Source organism: Salvelinus alpinus, chromosome 19 (genome assembly GCF_045679555.1).
Source record: "Salvelinus alpinus chromosome 19, SLU_Salpinus.1, whole genome shotgun sequence".
Lineage (NCBI taxonomy): Eukaryota > Metazoa > Chordata > Actinopteri > Salmoniformes > Salmonidae > Salvelinus > Salvelinus alpinus.
Window position 1 is genome coordinate 49,585,754 of NC_092104.1, and position 23,528 is coordinate 49,609,281.

A 23,528-nucleotide genomic window follows, 5' to 3' on the forward strand; every position below is an offset into this window, starting at 1 on the left:
CAAAGCCTATTATGGTACTGTAGCATCATACAGGCCTGCAGTGGAGCAGTGGAATAGTGCTGGATATACAGCAGTCTAGCTGTTGTCCGATGGGTAGTGGGTGTCTACTTTACTGTTTACGACTATACTATTATTGATACATTTAGATAAAGAGTATCCTTTAGATTTCAAAGAATACTGCAATTGGGTACGAGCTCTTCTGCCGTTCTTCCAAGCGCCATGAGCTCTTCTTCCATTTTAGAGCCGATGTGGAAGCAAGATCCTCTTTACCTTTTGGTCCCAACGTGAGTGCAAATTCCCTCCATTCCAGGCTCAACGTGACTGTGACTATGAGTCAGAGAGTCAGTGGGGGGGGTAGCTCAGAGAGGGAGGTGATTCATGTAATCTCTTCACACGCTTTTCCTGTCATTTGTTTCAGTATTTGTGAATGCCTCTGGGCTCGCCTTTGTCTAGGTTGCTATTTAAGACTTTGTGGGACTCTTTACTCGGTGCTACTTTCAGCTGCACAGCCGAACTGTCGGATGCCTTGAACTTGAACTTCTAATGATTTGCTCTAGTCGACAATATACCATAGTGTATGAAGTTCAGGGTCACTGTGCCAGGAGTGGTTCGACATCTTCACCATACACTTGCAGGAAGGTGGACAAAGTAATTTTGACAGTTGACAAGCACACTGTTATTTTCACAGGCTCTCCGACCTTAGCTGCTGTTCCCGTCACTCAGTGCCACTGTCAGACAGAGCCAGGGTCTGGGGCTCGCAGTGAAGTTGTTGGGGTCAGATGGCTCCTCCCTTCTCAAGGTTACAGGCTGCTCTGCTCTCCCACTACATGGCCACGGCTCCCTCATTTCTCTGTGTCTCCTGTCAGGGGCAAATTCCTCATGGCTGGCGGGCAGACGTACGTTTTTATTAAGCATGGGTACAGACTTCTGCTGCTAGCGTCCTCTGTCACATTCTGCACGCCGCTCTGTAGATGACAGGGTTTTTGGGGCCGATGTGACAAGCGCAATTTTTTCCCCTTTACGGTATTCTCCGAAGAAAAAAAGGGAAATAGTTTATTACTGTTTAGCAGCATCCGTCTGTGAGCCGAGAGTAATGAACCGCTGCAGGTCAATGTTTTACACAATGATGCATTTTGGGAAGCACACCTCTACAGGGCATCTGTGAAACAATGGGTGTCATAACTGGCCTGTGTGCGTTATCAATCTTGCCCCGCTCCCTAATCAATCTGGTTCTCACCTAGCAAACAGTGTAATGCATTACCGTGTTAAACATAGACCATATTTCACCGCGCCACAAAGGGCTGGCTCGGGGGGGATGATGTCTTCCTTACAAAAGGCAGCCACGCATCACAGTAAAAACAGCTTCCTCAGGATGTTACATCAGTAAAGAGGTTAAATATGAGCCTAGTTATTGGGAGCAGACGAGTCGACCTGCTTGCCTCTTCTATTCCTTTAAGGCAGCGGCCATTTACAATATTTGACTCTTATTCCCGCTGCTGATTTCACTGTGTACGAATGGTATAGATTAGAATAACGAAACGGATTTATTTAAAACATGGCATTGGTCTTTTTTCTTCTTCCTTGGAGTGGAAAATGTCATCATTTTCTAATGAACCACCGGAACAAATAAGGATCAATGGCAAACGCTTGGTCTGGCCAATTTATTAAGTGAACCGTTATGGCGTCTTCTATTACTTTCACATTTAGGTCACAATGTGTGTTCATCAGCATTTCCTCTGAACAAACGGTGTCATGGTAACAACGGGGAACCCATTTGAGAGGTATGCTGTGAAGTCATAGCTTTCCGGAGCTCATATTGTACAGAGAAGGAGGGGAGAAGACAGTCGCTATCACTGTCACTCCGTGTTGGACAGTTATACTGCAGCAATTATTCACAACCTTTGATTAGCTCCAGTGTATGCAATCGTGGCTGAAAATCGATTTCAGGGACATCATAAAAAAAGAATCTACAGCAAAAACAGAGCCAACAGACCACCAAGGGCATGTTTGTAGTGTGGGGTGGGGGTGGGGGTGGGGGTGGGGGTGGGGTGGGGGGGGGTGGGGGGGGGGGGGGTTCATCTTCGCTGTGTAGCCACTAGGTTTTCTTTTTTTAGACTAATCAGGCAGAAACAACAGTGAGCTTGCTGTTGGAGTCAGAGCCATAGCCAATCTCATAGCAGCCAGTGATGTGGAGCCAGGTAGTGTCCAATTAGCACCAGCGTAACTTAATGCAAACTGCTGGCACTCAACACATCGCATCCAAATAGTTGTCATAGCATTTCCACACATCCGCCATCAAATTCACTAACACATCCTGATTTGTTTTCCCTTTTCAAGGTACCGTGAAGTTGAAACGAGACGTTCCATGGATGCTAGCACTGTACGGGCATTTGCTGTTAAACTGATTGGCTTGGTTACTGATGAAAAAGCAGACACTATGGTGGCTGGCTGATGCTTTTTGACACCTGCAATGCTTAAAAACACATTTTGGAATTCTACATTTCAGAAATATATCAATTTGTAAACGTGCATGCTCCAAGCCTCTGTAATTGACAATAATTTTATGAGAAATTGCATGGTACAGCATGCATACATTTATGCTATTTTGACTGAACCATGCCAAATAAAAATTTGCACAGACTGCTCTGATTGAAAAAAAAGGCCTCCTCCATTTACATCAAGATCATGAATTAAAATCTGACTCCAAAAATTACCACAACATAACAACAGAGGTTAATTAATATGCTTTTATACAGGACAGTCAAAGGGACCGATCAAACATTGTCCGTTTTTGGCCTCTACTTAGCAGACTAAACTGGTATTGGACTCACGTTCGGCAGTCTGAGTAAAATGCCAGAGACAACTCAAAGCAGAATACTGGGGTAACGTCTCTCCCTTCTCCTACGCTTTTTTGTTGTTGTAATTTTTCTTTTTTCTCTACTGAGTGTAGACAGTTTTGAGGAGCGTCTCCACATGCTGCAGTCTCTGGCACAGGGCAGACAATTGAGTTTTGGAAGTGGCATGGAACGAGACAAAAGGAGCATGAGGCTTCCTCCCCTCCGTCAGGGCTCCACGGGCACGCTGCCCACTCTTTCATAACGGCATTAGCAGGACAGGCGGGCTGGACCGGGCGGCAGTGGAAAATCTACCCCACCATGTTTCCTCATCATCGCTGTCTTCTCTCTGACCTCTAGCAGAGCTTTCACATGGAAGCTGAATCTTCACAGACGGCCAAGCCTAACAGAGACAGGCTTTTAGTCAGTGGAATCTTCTCTATAGAGGCATGGGTAAGTTTGGATGAGCTCGAATCGCTTTTATCGCCTTCGTTTCAAATTGTACAGTTATCAGCGCGACTGTTTCTCGTTAAAGTGAGCTTTGTTTTAAGTGGCCAATGAGAGAACGTATAACATTATGGTACTTATTACTGTTAACCTTTTACTGCAGTGGGCTAAATCAGGGTCAGTCCGATTGTTTCTTGGTAACCTTAAACAAATCTACTTTGAAACAACAACAGAAAGTATACACCTCACACACATGGTTATGGGCTGTACCATGTCAGATATAGAGTTGAAATGTGTTCAACTTTGAGTTGACATCCCAATAATTCCCATCGCAGAAGACAAAAAAATAACAAAGCCGTTTGACATAGAAACATTGGATCTTCTGCAGGTTTTTTGAAATAATGTTTGTTCATTGTGTTAATAAAATTCCACCAATGAGGCCACGAGAGGACGATTTGGCCATTTGACTGCAGGAAAGGGTAAGTATGCTATGACACAATAGAGAAAAGGACTGTAATACAGCATAGGCCTAAACCTCACAACACCCTTCATTGATCATATATCTATCGTTCCAGTAATCACGTGATCTCTTCCCTCTCTACCTCCCCCTCCACTCCATCTCCAGTCCTCCACCTGCCCCTACACTGACCCCCATCCCTACCACAGCTTGACTCCACTAGGCTCAGACAACACATTAAACGCCAATTAAGCTGGGGCTAGCCCTGGCAGAGGCGTTTGGCTGTGTCCTGGCTTAAAGCAGGCCTGTGGGAAGGTGCTTATTGGACCCTGGAGACCGGGGTGTGGATGTGGTGGGTCCAGGACCACGGAGCTGCTCTCCCCCTGAAGACTCCATCCCTCCCATCAACACATCTGGCTTCCCACTCTGTCCGTCTTCCTTCTAGTCTGTCACCGAGGCCTGTCTCGCCGACTCGTTTTGCTCTTTCCAATATGGTTGGAAAAGGTTGGATGAGGAGTTTATTTCACTAAGCGAGACATTTCACTGTTGTGATGATATTATCACGCAGCTGTTGCCATTCTGTTCAGCACGGCTCCGAAACAAGACTTCTTCACCTCCAGGAACAGCTGTCCCACTGGCGTGTAACGGGGATTTTGCGCCGGAACAACCGCGCGTCTGCAATAAAAGGAATTCTACCCTCCTAATATGGATATCAGATCAAAAAACTCAGTTGTTATACACTAAAGTCTCAACAGTCTCATGCCATTTTTGGGCATATATTGACCTAATGGACACGAGTCACATGTTTTATTCAGACAAGTGATTTACATTTGGCTGAGATTAGACCTACAAATAAGAAGAGCATGTGATGTCAAGCAGCACACTCAAATATGAAGAAAAATCTCGGGGGCCCGTCCTGAGATACATACAGTATTCATTTTCATGCAGTGGAACTTCAGAAACAATACATGATGTGCTGCTATGGTTATCTGCTCGTTTCAGAGCCTTGCCCTTTACTGTCCCTGTGTGATTTACTCACCACCAGACAGACCAACTGATGAATGTTATGTCTGACCTTCTATATTTGTTTTCCTTTCTCTTAACTGTGATTTTATTTCCCTTGGACAGAGCAGACGGAACGCGAGGGAAGATATGTGCGTGCGTGCATCTGTGCGTGTGTATGTGTATCCGTCTCTCAAGTTGTATATCCACACAACATCAAATTGCTCACCTTCAACGAATTTCAATAACTAACCACACTAAGAAATCTCAACAACAACAGAAGATGATAGCCTCCGTCCGTCATAGGGCCTTTGTCCGGTTGGAAAGAGTTAACCGCCACAGGCCAGACCTAAGTCAACACAGCAATGGCTCGCCTTGCCCTCACTGCCAGATCAATATCTGCAAATAATAAATTAGCTCCCAGAGGGGCGTACTAACCCCCACAACACTGCCCGGGAAAGTCCACAATTGGTGTGTGACTCAATAAGGCAGGTGAATGAGTGCGCAGGGGCACATCTTTAGCACTCTATAATAGAAAATTAATGGTGCTCAAATCAGTGCTGAGGGCACCCTGAGGGTTAGCTAATAGGGCTAGTTATAACTGTCATCCCGCCCAGAGATCCTGAAAATATCCCATGCAAACAGGGAGACCTGCGCAGGAGAAGGGAGGGATTTTCTGCACAGGTGATGGGGGATTCCCTGCACTATATTATCAACTGATGAGGGGATTTAAAAGGGTTATTACAATAGTTGACTATGACTTAGAGATGAAACACACGTATTGCGGATGGGGCGGCTTTCAGATGGGTGTCTGATTGCAACTGAGCAGCACAACATGAGTAAGTATCAGCTTTTGAACACATGGAGGTGACAGAATAGCTGATATACTGCCCCAGCCCAAACGAATGAATGTTAAATGAACATGTTATCCATGGACAATATCAAGAGAATATTCGAATACATTAGTCTAACCTTAAAAAGAAATTAAGCTGAACAGAAAATACAATTTTTTCCTGTATGTATTGATCTATAGGCTAGTTGTTCCACATGGCCCACGTATGTGTCAGATGCAAACACATCCATATATCTCCCAGGTTGGTTAAAAGCCTTAAAAACACAAATGATCACTTATTGCAGCTGTTTTATTCCTGGAGTCCAGAAACAGAGCTATCGGATTCTATAAACGCACTTCATATTGATCCCCAGCCAGCCAGCCGGCAGCCTCTTACTGAGACTCAACAAGATTTATTACGATACTGCATGCAGAGCAGAACACACATACACACACGCGATCAAGTTTAAATACCCAATGATTTCTCGTCAACACACCCCACACTGATGCACAGCGCTTCGATCTGGTCCCTTTAATTTGCCTGTGCTCTAATATCAGGGGGCTGGGGAGGGGTTACTCTCCTCCTACCCCTTTCCTCCAGTTCTTCACTTCACTAAACTGTCGGACGAGTCAACGTTGAACTCACCCACATGCAGCCACACTCCTGTCTCTGAGCGCAAACGGTGTGTGCCGTTCTCCACAGGTCACCTGAGATATATTATCCGAGCTGGAAGGTTCTGGAACAAACGTGGTGCCAGCTGGAAAGGAACAAAGCTCCCTGTAAGGTGAGGAGCATCCCAACGTAGGTTGGTAATTCCGTCAGTTTGGCACCACACATCTCCATCAAAACACATCCTCTCACGGTAGATCAAGAGCAAAAACGAAGGGGGGAAAAAAACAGAACCAGTGTATTCCTTTTTATGGAGTAGAACTGTGTGGATCTGACGTTTAGGTCTGTGTACATCCGTGTGTATGTGTGCATGCCGGTGCCACTACAAGAAAAAATGAAAGAACAAGCGAAGAAAAAGAAAGCCTGGTTCCTCATCATGCGCTTGTTAGCTTGTCCAATCTATGGCAATCAGTGCGCTCCCAGGGGTTGAAAGACACGAGACGCAGGGGAAAGGGAAGCAGGAGCTGAGGAAAGATCAATACTGCACTGTGAAACAAGAAGTGTGGGCTATTTACTTTTCATTGATCTGATGATGCAGGAGAAACACCTCCGCCTGCTAGTAAATGGAGGGAATAAGTCTTCTGTGGAAGGGTTTGCTTTTTTTCTCTCTCTCCTCACCCCAAGGTCAGGGAGAAAGCTAAAGACAACCAGGAACAAAACAAGAAATAGATTGCTGGGGCTCAGTAAAATAATTAATCTGCATTAAGACGCCATGGGAACAGGGACTAACTAGCCATCTTAAGTGAGATTTGGCTGTGAGCTGCAGTGAGAGCCGTGGCAGTATAGAGAGACGATGTAGCAGTGGAGGAGAAGGTGATAAATACATCAGGCCTCAAGCAGGGCTAGACATACATACTGCACTGGAGCTGAAGTTGGTCCTCACACAGCACAGGGAAACACACACAATTCATAATGCAGATGGCAAGAGGAATATGAGGATTTGAAAAGGGCATAAAACACTATCAGTGTAGCATAAATATTCCCTCCCTAAGCTCCCAAGCCATTTGTTTTTACCGAGTGCATTTGGTGGACACATTCATGGTCCAGCTACAGTCGTGATTCGACTTGATACGGGCCTAGATAGAATGCTCTTTAGGGGTGAAAGTAAGTTGACCTTACGCTGCTTCTTCCTTACAAGGCCCTGCTTGACTTGAGGCAGGCAGACTGTAAGGTATACCAGAGAAACAGACGACACCAGACACTATACTGGATCTCAGACAGCACTGCAAAAACACAGATGGGTAATAAGCAAGAAGCGCATGTGGTGCCACATCACTCAAACCAGGTAGGTCGAAGCAGCAATATTTCCTTGATCTGAGATAAAACAGCATATCGGCCTAATACGATTGATGCTAAATAGGATTATATTTAGTGTGAATAAAATAGCAGTGGTGGAAAAAGTACCAAATTCCCATACTTGAGTAAAAGTAAAGATACCTTAATTGAAAATGACTCAAGTGAAAGTAAAAGGCCCATAGTAAAATACTAATTGAGTAAAAGTTCAAAAGTATTTGATTTGAAATATACTTAAGTATCAAAAGTAAATGTAATTTTAAAAAATAAGTAAAAGTATAAATAATTTCAAAATGATTATATTAGGCAAATCAGACAGCACAACTTTCTTTTATTTTAATTTTAAGGATAGTCAGGGGCACCCTCCAACACTCAGGCATAATTGACAAATTAAGCATTTGTGTTTAGTGAGTCCGCCAGATCAGCGGCATTAAGGATGACCAGGGATGTTGAGGATGACCAGGGATGTTGAGGATGACCAGGGATGTTGAGGATGACCAGGGATGTTGAGGATGACCAGGGATGTTCTCTTGATAAGTGTGTGAATTGGACCATTTTCCTGTCCTGTTAAGCATTCAGAATGTAACCAGTGCTTTTGGATGTCAAAATGTATGGTGTAAAAAGTACATTATTGTCTTTAAGAATGTAGTAGAGTAAAAGTAAAAGTTGTCAAAATAAATAAATAGTAAAGTAAAGTACAGATTTTGGGTGTCAGGGAAAATGTATTGAGTAAAAAGTACATTATTTTATTTAGGAATGTAGTGAAGTAAAAGTAAAAGTAAAAAAATATATATAAATAGTAAAGTAAAGTGCAGATACCCCAAAAAACCACTTAAGTAGTACTTTCAATTTTTTTTTACTTAAGTACTTTACACCACTGGATGACAGCGCCACCAGGCTTACTGGCATAGTAATGCAGCTCAGCAATACTATTGCATACAAAACAATTCTGTCAGCAAAATTATGGAAAACATCACATAGTTCCTATCTATCCACTTTAGGTTATCCTAATATGCATTTTTCATACATAGGCTATGCTTGAATAGGTGAAGAAATGTTCATGTATTACAAACTTTTATTACAATGAATTACGGTAAATATCCCGGCCTACTCACTAAAACCATTTTTCCTCTGTGCTTTGCATGGCAGCACCTAATAAAACCCTTTTGCTTAGATCCATTAAATTCATATTTTATTTCCAGACAGGTGAACACAAGCACAGCTCAAGACATGGGGACATTTTTCAATGTGTGAACCTCTCTCTTTTTCTCCCTCACCCTTCCGTGGAGCAGCCACATTGAATGTGTGGCTGTATCGCAACAAGCAGGCTTTAATGACTCCCTGAAGACCTCTCTATCCCTGCCCACTCCCTCTCTCCCTCTCTCTGCCTGCCTGCCTCCTCTTCGGGCTCCAGTTCAGCTGCTAATTAACCCTCTCTAATAGCTTAGATTATATTAGCTTTGAGCGCCTCGCACCCTCCACTGGACTCGCACCGCCACACAATGAGCCCTGCCTTGCTTTACAAATTCCCCCCTTCACAAGAGCACAATTATGAATTCAAACAAGTTCTTATCCACACTCACTCATCCAAGGACAGAAGCCCACCCGGTCCCCGCCTCCCGGCCTGCCCCCGATGAGGGATAGTAATGAAGGGTCTGAAGAGGGGGACCACACAACAAGATGGCCAGGGGGAGTGGGGGGGGGGGGGGGGGCACAGCAATCCTAAAGAGCCAATCAGAGAGCTTAGGGGTCACTTTAGGTGTTCCAATGGTCCAGTCACAGAAGCCAAGCGATAACCCTGCGTCTTAACATTCCAATTCTGTCCAGAATGGAATCTTAATTACCTTGGGACAATCCAGCTGAAGGGGGATAGGGAGAAAGGGAGGTTTCTGCTTAAAGAAGGCAAAGAGAGGTAATTAGAAGTTGAAATTAATCACTTCATGTCTGGGATCAGGACTCCACTAAAGTATACCACAAATACACAAATATAGCGCTACATTTAAATGTATGCATTTTCTTCCAATACTGGGTCCTTATTTCAAAAATGCTGCATTAAAGTTTTTAATTGTGAGAGGAAGTTGAGTAGAGAACAGGCCATGCGGAGTTCTAGTGAGACAGGACGGGATGAGCAGGCAGACAACATCCGTGAGTTCATGTCTCTAGCACCTCAGATACTATGGAGTAGCCTAAGTGTGTCAACTCTAAAATCTTAGCAGTATGTGTCTTTAATTCAATTGAGGTGCACAGCCCTGTAGCACTGGCACCATTAAACGAATCAGGCCATGATAGTGCTGAATCCAAAAGAAGGACAAAGAGGAAGGGCAAATCATGTATCAATCAAAATCATGTATTTTAGAATCGGGAGATATTTTCCCCTAAAAGCACTTAGAGTTGTAATCTATGGACGATAATGGGAGGAGATATGCCAATGGTAGAAAAAAAGAAAGAAATGGATGTAATCTCCCAACGTCTAAATGTAAATTGGTACATTTGTAGTGGAAGGGCATTCTCGTGTTTCTTTGTCCGAACAAGTAATTTCCCTTCCACCCCTCTCCTGTAAGGCTTGCCATAGCAGCATTTTCTGCTACACAGAGCACTCTCCTTTCTATTTCAATGGGACAGCTCATTTGCTAGACTCCCAGCTGAACTGCTGACTGGGTATTTTAGACACTGTGTGTGTGTCTGTGTGTGTGTTTTTTTTGTGTGTGTGTATGTGTGTGTGTACGTACGTGTGCACTTGAGCGTGTGTGTGTGAGCGAGGAGAAAGAGAGAAAGATGGCGAGAGAGCGAGAGAGAGAGAGCGAAAGAACACATTGTATCATTAACACACTCAGAGATCATCAGATATATAAGGCCTCTGCTATGCAAGGTCAGGGCCGGTCCTTTTTCTAGGTCGGCGGCAGTACGGCAGTAAAACAAGTCTAATCAGCTGCTTCTCCACTCCAGGGCCTGTGTGAATTACAGCCCAGTTTATTCCCCCCTGTATGTATTTACTGACATTACCAAGGCATATATGCCAAGGACACACACACAACCACACAAAGCACAGAATGGCTTTGAAAAGGAGAGTGGCCTCATTACAGGGGGAAAGAAAGTTCTTGGCTCTCTGTCTCTCTCCTAGGGAGAGCAGAGCTGCTTCAGCAGGTGCAGCACACTCGCGTGACTATTCCACACGTTTCATTAAGGCCGTCCTTTAAGTGGAGGCCTGCAACTGGCAACCTGCCCCAACGACAGTCCTTGGACAGAGAAGTAAAAGCTTGCACACACACACACACACACACACACACACACACACACACACACACACACACACACACACACACACACACACACACACACACACACACACACACACACACACACACACACACACACACACACACTATCACAGAGTTGCCAATTTCAAGAGTGTGTGTGGGGGAGGAGGGTGGTGGAGATCATCCACTTTATATAAAAACAATCCCTCCACCCCCACCCCTTACACCCTCCAGCCCAGCTCCCTATGAGTCCACTCAAGGACACAGTGTTGCTGGTACTGGTGGCAAGTGGGTTGTACCGTTAGCGGTGTGGCGTGTTCGTCAAGGTAATGATGGATAGCGTTAAAACGGACCCACAACTCCATAGAGATGAATGGCCGGCTTGGCTTCTTACTCAGCACTTTGGCCTTTCCCCCGCTCATTGCGCGCTTCATCACGGAACACTCTCCACACCCAACAAAATGGAGATTAGCCTGTCCTGTCTGGGAAATGGAACCTGCTATTACCCATCAATCAAGCCCAGAGAATTTCAATCAGGCCAGCAAAAATACACCAACAGCATATTTACCCCTCTATCGTCTGTCCCATCTCACTGTGAATCTTGGGTAATTGTTTTCTTTTAAGTAGAAATGATTGGAGAGTATCGGTGTGGGTAATGAGAGAGTGACGCACAAGAGCGCTGTTTATGAAAGGAGAAGAGCGAGAGAGAGGAGAGAGAGAGAAAAGAGAGTGGGAAGGAGAAAGAGAGGAGTAAAGTAATACCTCCCCAGCTCGGACTGTCTCATTAGGCTAATGTTTTTTTATAAGGCACTTGAAATGTCAACGCATTGGTGAATTTAGTGTAAACTTAAATTCCATTACCTAGCAGGCATTAATTGCTAACTGAGCTCAGGGATCCTTCCCTTGGGGCCTCTATGTTTCCTTTCTGTCATCTGGCTAACTATTCTGTCTAGACCAACTTAGAGCCCCATAATCCACCACGGGGATCAATAAACGGCACATAATTCAGGCCCAATAATGAGCTTTCACTTCAACACAAGCGCCGGCCCCTCCGAAGGAACGGCGGGCGTAAAATGATAATGTAATTATTAAAAGGACGGACGAAATGAGGAAGCACTTTTGCATGGAGTTGGGGCGAGCCGGGCTCAATTAGCCCCGCATACCGCTATCATTGTTATTGGAGACAAAGCTAATCAAGGAAGGGATCCAGGCATCCATTTCAGCAGGTAATGGAATGACACTCTCAAGCTCCGCTCTCTCCGTACCCAGCCTTGTGATGTCATAAAGCCTACGCTGCAGTCACGGTGAGCAGGCACTCTTTAATGGACCACAATGGATGTCATTTTCCCCAGACAGGAATAGCAGGATGTAGACTGGGAACAGAGGAATGGGAATGATAGAGGCTCAAAGTGGACCAGCAGACACAGATAGAACTGAGATGTTCAGGGCTACGGAATTTTCGTCGAATTTTCGTCCATTTCTGAAGGCTTATCTATGTTGCACGGACCTACCTAAGTTAGGGCGTCGCGAAACCTCTCTGTTCAGATACACTTCTGTCAATATTCAGGACGACCTGCTGTAACTGCATTTCCAAAAGCAGCTGTACATTGCACACGACCTGCAGACTGACAGAGACGGACGGGCAGAGGGACGGACAAACGGATGGACGGAGAGAGGGACGGTCGGACAGAGGGACGGACAAACGGACAGACAGACTTGGGAACCAGTGTGAGAGATTTAGTGCGTAAAAAAGTGGGGTCTGACCTGGGGGCCTATCAGCAAACGTACTTTCCTCTAATTATGTGCATCCTTGAACTCCAATCCAAAAGGAGATAGGTGGGGCTCCTGATTCGTGGGCTGCGGTCTACGGGGGAGGTCCGGGTTAAGGAAACAGGGGCTTTACGCTTGGCTTGCTCCCACTGTTTATCTGCTGCTGACATTTGCAGCATGGTCCCAACAGCAAGATCCTTACCCCATTTATTCATCAAACACAAATCCCGCCTTGTGGGTACGCCCAACTAATAAAGGTTGCAGGACTCACGGCAAAATCTTTGCTTATGGTTCAGTGGCTATTCCGTTATTAGAGGGATCTGTGTGTGAACGGCACAACATTAGCCCAAGTTCTTCTCTGTTAGGATGTACAAAGTGCAATAAACAGAGGACAAAGTGAGGGGGGCAAGCTTGCTGATGGGTTTCCGGCAGGCTGCATCAATTTCTTTATGCATTGCTGAGTATCTTGGCATGCTCCGAATGTCACACTTCCCATAGAGTACAGGCAATTTGAAGTGGGTTTTCTGGGCCCTGGAGCGGGCGGGTGCGCTGGGAGCAGATAGCTATCCATATCCCAAGTGCCCAGATGGGGGATTCTGTCAGGGGGGATCCGGCAATCAGAGGAATCCAAGGTTGAGGAGACTGTACTTACACTATGCATACAAAAGTATGTGGACACCCCTTCAAATTTGTGGCTTCGGCTATTTCAGTCACACCCATTGCTGACAGCTGTATGAAATCGAGCACACAGTGATGCAATCGCCATAGACAAACATTGGCAGTAGAATGGCCTTATTGAAGAGCTCAATGACTTTCAACATGGCATCGTCATAGGATCCCACCTTTCCAACAAGTCAGTTTGTCAAGTCAGCTGCCCCAGCCAACTGTAAGTAGTGGTGTAAAGCACTTAAGTAGAAATACTTTAAAGTACTACTTAAGTAGTTTTTTACTTTACTATTTATATTTTTGACTTTTACTTTTACTTCCCTACATTCCTAAAGAAAATAATGTACTTTTTACACCTTACATTTTCCCCGACACCCAAAAGTACATTTGACAGGAAAATTGTCAAATTCACACACTTATCAAGAGAACACACCTAGTCATCCCAACTGGCTCTGATCTGGTGGACTCACTAAACACAAATGCTTTGTTTGTAAATTATGTCTGAGAGTTGGAGGGTGCCCCTGGCTATGCGTCAATAAAAAAAGAACAAGAAAATTGGGCAGTCTGGTTTGCTTAACATAAGGAATTTTTAAATGGTTTATAATTTTACTTTTGATACTTCAGTACATTTGAGCAATTCCATTTACTTTTGATACCAAATACTTTTAGACTTTTACTTAAATAGTATTTTACTGAGTGACTTTTACTTGAGTCATTTTCTATTAAGGTATCTTTACTTTTTCTCCACCACTGACTGTAAGTGCTGTTATTGTGAAGTGGAAATGTCTAGGAGCAACAATGGCTCAGCCGCGAAATTGTAGGCCACACAAGCTCACAAAACGGGACCGCCGAGTGCTGAAGTGCGTCGCGATTAAAAATCGTCTGTCCTCGGTTGCAACACTCACTACCGAGTTACAAACTGCCTCTGGAAGCAACATCAGCACAATAACTGTTCGTCGGGAGCTTCTTGAAATGGGTTTCCATGGCTGAGCAGCCACCCACAAGCCTAAGATCATGCGCAATGCCAAGCGTCGGCTGGAGTGATGTTAAGCTCGCCCCCATTGGACTCTGAAGCAGTGGAAATGCGTTCTCTGAAGTGATAAATCACGCTTCACCATCTGACAGTCCAACGGATAAATCTGGGTTTGGCGGATGCCAGGAGAACTCTATCTGCCCGAATGCATAGTGCCAACTGTAAAGTTTGATGGACGAAGAATAATGGTCTGGAGCTTTTTTATGGTTTGGGCTAGGCCCCTTAGTTCCACTGAAGGGAAATCTTAACGCCACAGCATACAATGACATTCTAGAGGATTCTGTACATCCAACTTTGTGGCAATAGTTTGGAGAAGGCCCTTTTCTGTTTGAGCATAACAATGCCCTCGTGCACAAAGGGAGGTCCATACAGAAATGGTTTGTCGAGATCGGTGTGGAAGAACTTGACTGGCCTGCACAGAGCCCTGACCTCAACCCCATTGAACACCTTTGGGATAAATTGGAACACCGACTGCAAGACAGGCCTAATCACCCAACATCAGTGCCCGACTCACTAATGCTCCTGTGGCTGAATGGAAGCATGTCCCCACAGCAATGTTCCAACATCTAGTGGAAAGCCTTCCCAGAAGAGTGGAGGCTGTAAAGGCAATAAAGGGGGGACCGTCTCCATATTAATGGCCATGATTTTGGAAGGAGATGTTCGACGAACAAGTGTCCACGTACTGTTGGTCATGATCTCCATGAAACGGTGAAACGGAACAATGCCACAACTGCAACAGATGTTTACAACCGCTGTCGATACCCCTCTCTTTCCTCTGTATCCCCCGTTTGCCAATCAACTTCACATTTTAGATGAGTAATTATGCAAATTGGAATAAAACACACCCTTTTGTTCTTCACAAAAGAAATGACAATTAAAATGTGTGTGTTGTTTTCTTTGTGTCTGTGAAACTCCGTAACTGCCCAAAGTTCTCCACACAGTATTTATCTGTCAAAGACTGATACGTCTGCACAGATGGATGACGGAGACAGGAGACATTTGGAGAGGTTGCACAATAATGAGCGTCACGTGACACCGACACTCAAATTCCAGTCTGCCTTCTTGATCCTAGCGTTGCAATCAACACTGGGCCATCTGCAACTCTGCAATTAACATAATTGGTGTACATAACATACTTATAGTCAAGTAAATTCTTTACCCACTGTTCTTGCCGTTAATAAGATCCGCCGAGGAGATTGTTGATTGGACACACTTTGTTTGAGAAAGAGACATGGTGTGGTCCTGAAAGGGTGAACTGACACGCAGGTTTTTGATGTCCAGGTGCAGAGGGCCAGAGTGCACGTGGCCTTGCTTCTCCCTGACAGAACCACCTCCTCAACACCTGGAGGGGAGAGCCGTGATCGACAGCTCCGTCTACGCAGACACCACCCAGACAGAACACAACAGGCAACACTCAGGCCTCTTCCAGCTGCTCAACGAGAATAAATTGGACTTGATTAGAATTAATCGCACTCACACGAGTGCAATTTGACAAACAAAAATAATTCAGCTAAATCTGTTCGAGAGCTGAGTTGTAAACAAAGAGGAGATTTCACTTTAACTTTGTGAATACTATCGAGTACTTAACACGGGTGGCAATTATTCATTCTAGTGTAAGCAATAAAAAGAAATCAATTATGTCGCACAACTATTTACAGTATAGCTCGACAATCATGTCCACGCTTTCCGTCTACAATGCTAAAAGAAGTAAACACCACCATAAATTAGTCCTCTTTTTTTCAGAATCCAACTGCTTGTATTACAAAGTAGGTCTGGGAATTGCCAGGGACCTCACGATACGATATTATCACGACACTTAGCTGCCGATACAATATGTATTGTGATTCTCACGATTCTATACGTATTGCAATTGGATATTGTGATTTTATTGCGATTCAATGTTCCATGCGTATGCTGCAGAGGGACAAGAGAGAGCCATGGGAAAACGAGTTTTGATCAGTGATGGAAATATACTGGAGATTTGGTGCAGGTACAACCAACTAGAGCAAAAATTATATTGCATTATTTTCAAAACAATACAATATATCGTAAAAGATAATATCCCGATATGTAACTAAATATATTTTTTCACCAATCACTTTTACAGAACATATTCAGTGTCTCAACCAGTAGAGTATAAAAAACTCCTACAGTCTAGCAGTCTCCCGTCTTTCACCACAGAGAAATTAAGTATGCAAAATGCCAACTTCCAAACGTGTCTTTATTTATCTCACATCATGGGTCTGGGTAGGGCATTGTTGCTTGAAGAATAAATTGGGTAATTCAATTAAAGTGCTTCCCAAAGACACATCATAAGTGATGGAGAATGACTCTAACCCAGGCTTGAACTCCGTGTCCCCCCATCGCTCCGCTCGCCTGACAAATGGTCTGCGGGGTATAATTGAAACACATTGTTGCCAGCATAGGTCAATAACATTATTCCCCCCTTCACCGCCACCCGATTAACAGACTCCATTTTATCTTCCCTCGCGCCATACCGAGCAGACAGAGTGGGAGTGTCAGCTGCTTATCCATAAAAGTCCCCCCTTATCTTGAAAATAAACAAATACATAAAACACAAGGCCCCTGTCTAAGCAGTTAAGGACTACTTAGTTTACGGCAAACAAGCTAGCCGTGTTTGTTTGACACATCAATACGGAACGAAGCCGAGCTGTCACCGGAAGGCTAGTGCAGACATTTACTTCAAAGGAGAAAAGACAGACAAGTAGCTTGTCAAATTTAGCAGGTCAAACATTTGCTACAATTTGTCCTTGAACAAGACAAAAAAAGACACCAGTCTCTCGCCTGGTGAGTACAGAACATAGTTCCACACAGCTAAAACTTTCTCTTAGCGCTTAGTGGGCTTAATTTCTTTGGATGCCTAATTATGGCCATCACTCTGTTTATGCTTGATAAACATGAATTAATTAGCATAAGCACAAGTGTAATGCGGTGCTAAAATGAACGATTATGTGTATTTAAGCACAGACATTACAAATCAATGGGCGTAAATTAATTTGATAAACAAATGGTAAAAGTAGGGCCAGGGATCAAGGGTAAAAAACACCATTACCTCCCACTCTATGGTAGCTGCCTCTGTATAATTGTCTATAGGGTTACACAGAGTTAATTGAATTTATTCCACGCAATCTGTTTGCTGTTTAGCCTTAAGGATGGGATGCAACAACAGTTCTAACATGAAACGCAATGGAGTGACTATCCTTAAAATAGATGATCTGTCGTGTGTGTGTGTGTGTGTGTGTGTGTGTGTGTGTGTGTGTGTGTGTGTGTGTGTGTGTGTGTGTGTGTGTGTGTGTGTGTGTGTGTGTGTGTGTGTGTGTGTGTGTGTGTGTGTGTGTGTGTGTGTGTGTGTGTGTGTGTGTGTTGATGTGGAGCAGACCTGAATTAGTTATGGATGGGTATTCAATTAATTCCCTTTGTCAGAAATGTATGTAGGGGTGGGGTAGGATATACCATACAGTAATCCCTGATGCACACCAAGGTGGCAGCTCCATTGTCTAACTGGTGAAATGTGTTTATGAGCAAGCTCTGCACTCGACCAACAGATTAGATGACTATTGGGGGGGGGGGGGGGGTGAGCAGGCAGCCAGCAGTATGTCAGCCGCCTGCTCGCCCCCCCCCCCCCCCCACACACTTATTTGACAGGGAAAGAGTCAGCTTGAACAATGCCTTTAATCCATTCCCTCTCTCAATGAGACTATTTGACATGACTCTGCTGCAGCCTAAGCTCCTGCATGTCCCCGCGTCTCAGTCAGGGTGCTTTTCATCAGGCCAGGCAGAGAGAAAGGCTCACCGTTCACATCAGCTGAAGTCAATGTGCATGATGTCCACAGCGAAAGTCAATGTCAGAGACTCTTTCATTGAACCTTCATCAAATTAAGGAAAGCTTCATTCATCTTTTTTTCCCTTATTTGTCTTTCAGTCCGTGGGCCTCCATACTGATGTTTTGTGAAGAAACACACGTCTTTGCATTAAAGCCTGTTCATTCTAGATTCTCGGCCCGAGAGGAATAGTGTCCTTCTGCGCCGGAAGGCAGCATGGTTTCAAAAGGGCTGATTAGAAAATCCTGACCTTAGGGTGGGTATGTTTTCAAAACCGAGTCTATACATGTTAGCACGACCTTTGGCAGTGATTACAGCTTTGAGACTTCTTGGGTAAGTCTCTAAGAGCTTTCCACACCTGGATTGTGCAATATTTGCCCATTACTCTTTTCAAAATTCTTCAAGCTTAGTCAAGGTGTTAGGGATCATGGCTAGGCAGCAATTTAAAAGTCTTGCCATACATTTTCAAGCAGATTTAAGTCAATGCTGTCACTTGGCCACTCAGGAACATTTACTGTCTTCATGGAAAGCAACTTCAGTGTAAATTTGGCCTTGTGTTATAGGTTATTGTTCTGCAGAAAGGTGAATTCCTCTCCCAGCGTCTTGTGTAAATCAGCCTGAAGCAGCCTGAAGCTAGTTTTCCTCTAGGATTTTGTCTGTGCTTATCTCCATCCCGTTTATTTTTATCCTGAAAAACTCCTTAGTCTTTGCCGATATCAAGCATACTCATACCATGATGCAGCCACCAGCATGATTGAAAATAAGGAGGCAGTTACTCGGTGATGTGTTGTGTTTGCCCAAAACATAAGGCTTTGCAATTAGGCCAAAAAGTATATTCCTTTGCAGTGTTTTTTGGTTTCAGTATTCAGCATGTTTTTGGAATATTCTGTGTATTTTCATTCTTCTTTTCACTCCGTCATTTAGGTAATTGTTGTGGAGTTACTACAATGTTGTCGATCCAGCCTCAGTTTTCTCCCATCACAGCTATTGAACTCTGTAAAATCACCAACCCGTATTATTTCACACAGAGTGAGTCCATGTAACTTATTACGTGATTTGTTTTACTCCTGAACCAACTGAGGCTTGCCTAAACAAATTGGGTGAATACTTATGACTATATTTTAGTTATTTAATTTTATTAATTTGTCCAAATTTGTAGAATGTTCTTTTCCCTTTGACATTATGGAATATTGTGTGTAGATCAATATAAAAAACATCATAATTAAATGTATTTCAATCCCACTTTGTAACGCAATAAAATTTGAAAAAAGTCGGGGTGAATACTTTTGATACCCACTGTAGAAGGTTACACGCTAAAGACAATCTGAATAGGCTGCAAGTATAATTATCAGAGTATTAATTGAAACGCTCAAGTCCACAATATACCCATTACCACAGAAAGTGACAACGAACGTCCGAGTGGTGCTTTTTGGTTCTCTACATACAGCATCAGTAGAGATGCATGTTTTCAAAGATGTTTCACAGCTACACAGAGTTGGTTCGAAACAACCTGACTCCTTGTCACATAAAAAGGACCTGACCTTTTATTCGGGAGAGCTTCGTGCAGGCCAGTGTCTTCTACGGGCAGTAAAAATGTAGTATGAATATCAAATAAAACAGACAAAACTGAATGGCAGAGGACATTTATGACAGCGATGAACAATGTGGCTTTACAGCAACAGATGAATGCATCAGCACAAAACCCTCACCCATATTAGCCGATTTTCATCCTCTTAACAATGTCCTTTGACCGCTGGCCTCTGCCCAACCAAACCTGTAAATATTCCCATAACCGTAACCTACAGGGTCACCCCACCATGTCAGCATGGGTCATGTTATTAGATAAAGTACCCCTGTTGGCCTGTCCAGGGGCTCTGGCGGTTTTAATGGAAGACTGGGAGAGGTTTATGGTAGTGCTGAACTTCATGAGAAAGATCATGCGTGGCTGTCTCAGTGGTAGATCAGACCAGGAATGACACATGCCCAGCCCCAGATCATGGCCTATGCACCCCAGGCCATGTGAAATGACCAACACCAACCAGTGAAGGCCTAAAATGACTTTGTCACTGTCTTGAGGCTATATGGCAAGTCCAACGAGGCAACCACTTCTTTGGAATACGCACATAATAAAAATTGGTCAGGTTGAAACACACTCCAGGTGTGTGTTCAAGTGTAGGCTTCAACTACATTATGGGCATTGCTACCAGATATTCTCTTTCAGACTTGTGGGAATGTAGGACACAGGCCATAAAGAATATGCAGGGGGGCTTTCAAGAGGGTGAAAACATTTCAGAAGAATGTCATTATGGCTTTGAAGTGAATGAAATGACTCGCTGGTAAGACCAAGGATTTCTACATGAACATGTGAAAGTGAACTCACACGAGTCCAAAGATACGGTTGGCCTAAATCTATTGTGTATCTTCCATGTAGTTTGTAGCAACAGTTGGATGCGCATAATATACCGTTAGGCATTGATCACCTAGCGTCATAGAGCATCTACGCAACATTACTGTAACGTTCCTCCAACAGCTGTTTGTTCCAGGGCAACGGATTATTTCATATTGCTTAAGTAAAAAGGATCATTGCCAATTAAATGCACATTAAATGCGCGATCGTGGGATGCTGCCAGATGTTTAGAAATAGCCGCCCTTATTTATTTTTCCCTAATGGCCAGCAGCACGGTCCTTCCCTCCCCAGACAGAAGACACACAGTAATGACACATAGACACATGCATCCCCAGTAGCCGGGAGAAAAGACTGACGTTTTCCAATAGCAAAAGGTATGAAGATTAGGCTACACATTCTGGCAAGAATGTACATTCATCAGACCACAATTACTTGGTACAGGCAGATGCTATAAGTTAAGATGGGGATCAATTGAGCAGTGGTGGAAAAAGTACCCGATAGTCATGCCTGAGTAAAAGTAAAGAAACCTTAAAAGGAAATGACTCGGGTAAAAGTGAAAGTCACCCAGTAAAATACTACTTGTGTAAAAGTATTTGGCTTTAAATACACGTAAGTATCAAAAGTAAAAGTATAAATCATTTCACATTCCTTATATTAAGAAAACCAGATGGCACTTTTTTATTGTTTTATTATTTTTTACGGATAGCCAGGGGCACACTCCTACACACAGACATCATTTACAAAAGAAGCATTTGTGTTGAGTAAGTCCACCAGATCAGAGGCAGTAGGGATGACCAGGGATGTTCTCTTGATAAGTGTGTGAATTTGACAATTTTTCTGTCCTGCTAAGCATTCAACATGTATCTAGTACTTTTGGGTGTCAGGGAAAATGTATGAAGTAAAAAGTACATTATTTTCTTTACAAATGTAGTGGAGTCAAAAATATGTATTGTAAAGTAAAGTACAGATACAGTACCCCAGAAAATGACTTAAGTAGACCTTTAAAGTATCTTTACGTAAGTACTTTACACCACTGTAATTGACTGACTTAGTATTATGATTAGTGGTGTAGCACCGTATCACAATTATGATTTTAACAATAGTCTACTTTTTACAGGAAGCTCATTGAGTGACAAATCGTAACCAATGATCAATAGTGTAGAGTGAAATCAATTATGGTACCAGAACCAAGAAGCTATAGAACTTTCCTGAAAATCCTTTACCCAGATTAACATCTTCACATAGCCATGGACGATGAATGGGTGTCAGCTGCTCTACCAATCTGGCCGGCTCTACTTTGACCCCACAACAATGGCCAGGACCCTCCCGTGTGCCCTGGACCAGCAGAAAGAGCTGAATGTAGTCTTTCTCCAATCACCTGGCTGACCTGGGTACAGCCTAACGTGCCTCTGAGCAGCACATTTGTATTCCCATAAGCCCAGACCCAGACCAGCCTTACTCTGGGCTTCATGGACCAAGCATCCATTGCAGGTGTCATTAGCTGACCGCAAAGTCTCCCTGAGCCAACCCTATTAGAGGAGGAGTGTTTGGACCAGTGATCTGGATTTCTGATGCTTTGAAGCCACTGGCCACCATATCGGTACTTCATGGAACGAATGGAATTCTACAGTATTTCAATACAATTTTTCAATGACAAAATGACATGTATTTAAGCAATTATTTGTTGAGGTGGGGACAGTAACATTAGTTCTAATTTTTAAAAAAAAGTTTTAGATTTTATGTTTTTTTTAAAACAGCGCCCCCTGTCAGTTCTCTAAGGTTATTACATACCATTGGTCTGGACTCAACCCCAATCACCTCTGAGGACTGGCTCTGAGTTATAACTATCCTACACTACGCCAACTGACTGAGGGAATGTTCTATCAAAAAAACTCATTCGACTCCTGGAGGAAATCATTGTAAATGAATAGGAGGAGTGACAAGAGAATGATTTAGGCTATTTATCTTTTTAAGAAAAGGTGTGTCAGTCCTCTTCTACCACTTAAACTGCAGAATCATATGCAGTATAATCCTTTCTGTAGTTGCCTTGCTCCGACAAAGTAACACATCATTGAGCAGATACCATCAATTCAACCAGCCGTAATCCAAGCACCTCTAGCTAGTATCCTTCCTTCAATTTTGCCTGGAGGCAACCGCAAATATCACACACTGCATCCAGATTACATGAGAGGGTTTAAAGTTATACCCAGCTCGTTAAGGATCTGAAAAGGCTACTCACACTTGATCCAGGAGGGGATTGATTGCCTCTGCCGTAACCAAGAAGCTTGATCTTGCAAGCTTGCCACCTATAACTAGCAAGTTAGGAAACCAAATGCATAGCCCTGAGGTGGAGAAAACGTATTCGGTACTAAGAAATGTAATTAATAATTATAGGATACAGTACACTTGCTCGTCGAACTTCTCATTCCAAAATCATGGGCATTATGGAGTTGGTCTCCCCTTCACTGGAACTAAGGGGCCTAGCCCAAACCATGAAAAACAGTGGCAGACCATTATTCCTCCTCCACCAAGCTTTACAGTTAGAACTATGCATTCGGGCAGGTAGCGTTCTCCTGGCATCCGCCAAACCCAGATTTGTCCGTCGGACTGCCAGATGGTGAAGCGTCATTCCTCACTCCAGAGAACGCGTTTCCACTGCTCCAGAGACCAATGGGGGCGACCTTTACACCACTCCAGCTGAAGCTTGGCATTGCGCTTGGTGATCTTAGGTTTGTGTGTGCCTGCGTGGCCATTGAAACCGGTTTCATAAATCTCCTGACAAACAGTTATTGTGCTGACGTTGCTTCCAGAGGCAGTTTGGGAACTCGGTAGTGAGTGTTGCAACCGAGAACAAATTATTTATTTACGCGCTGTGCGCTTCAGCACTCTGTGGCCCCGTTCTGTGAGTTTGTGTGGCCTACCACTTTGCGGCTGAGCCGTTGTTGCTCCTAGATGTTTCCACTTCACAATAACAGCACTTACAGTTGACCGGTAAAGTTCTAGCAGGGCAGACATTTT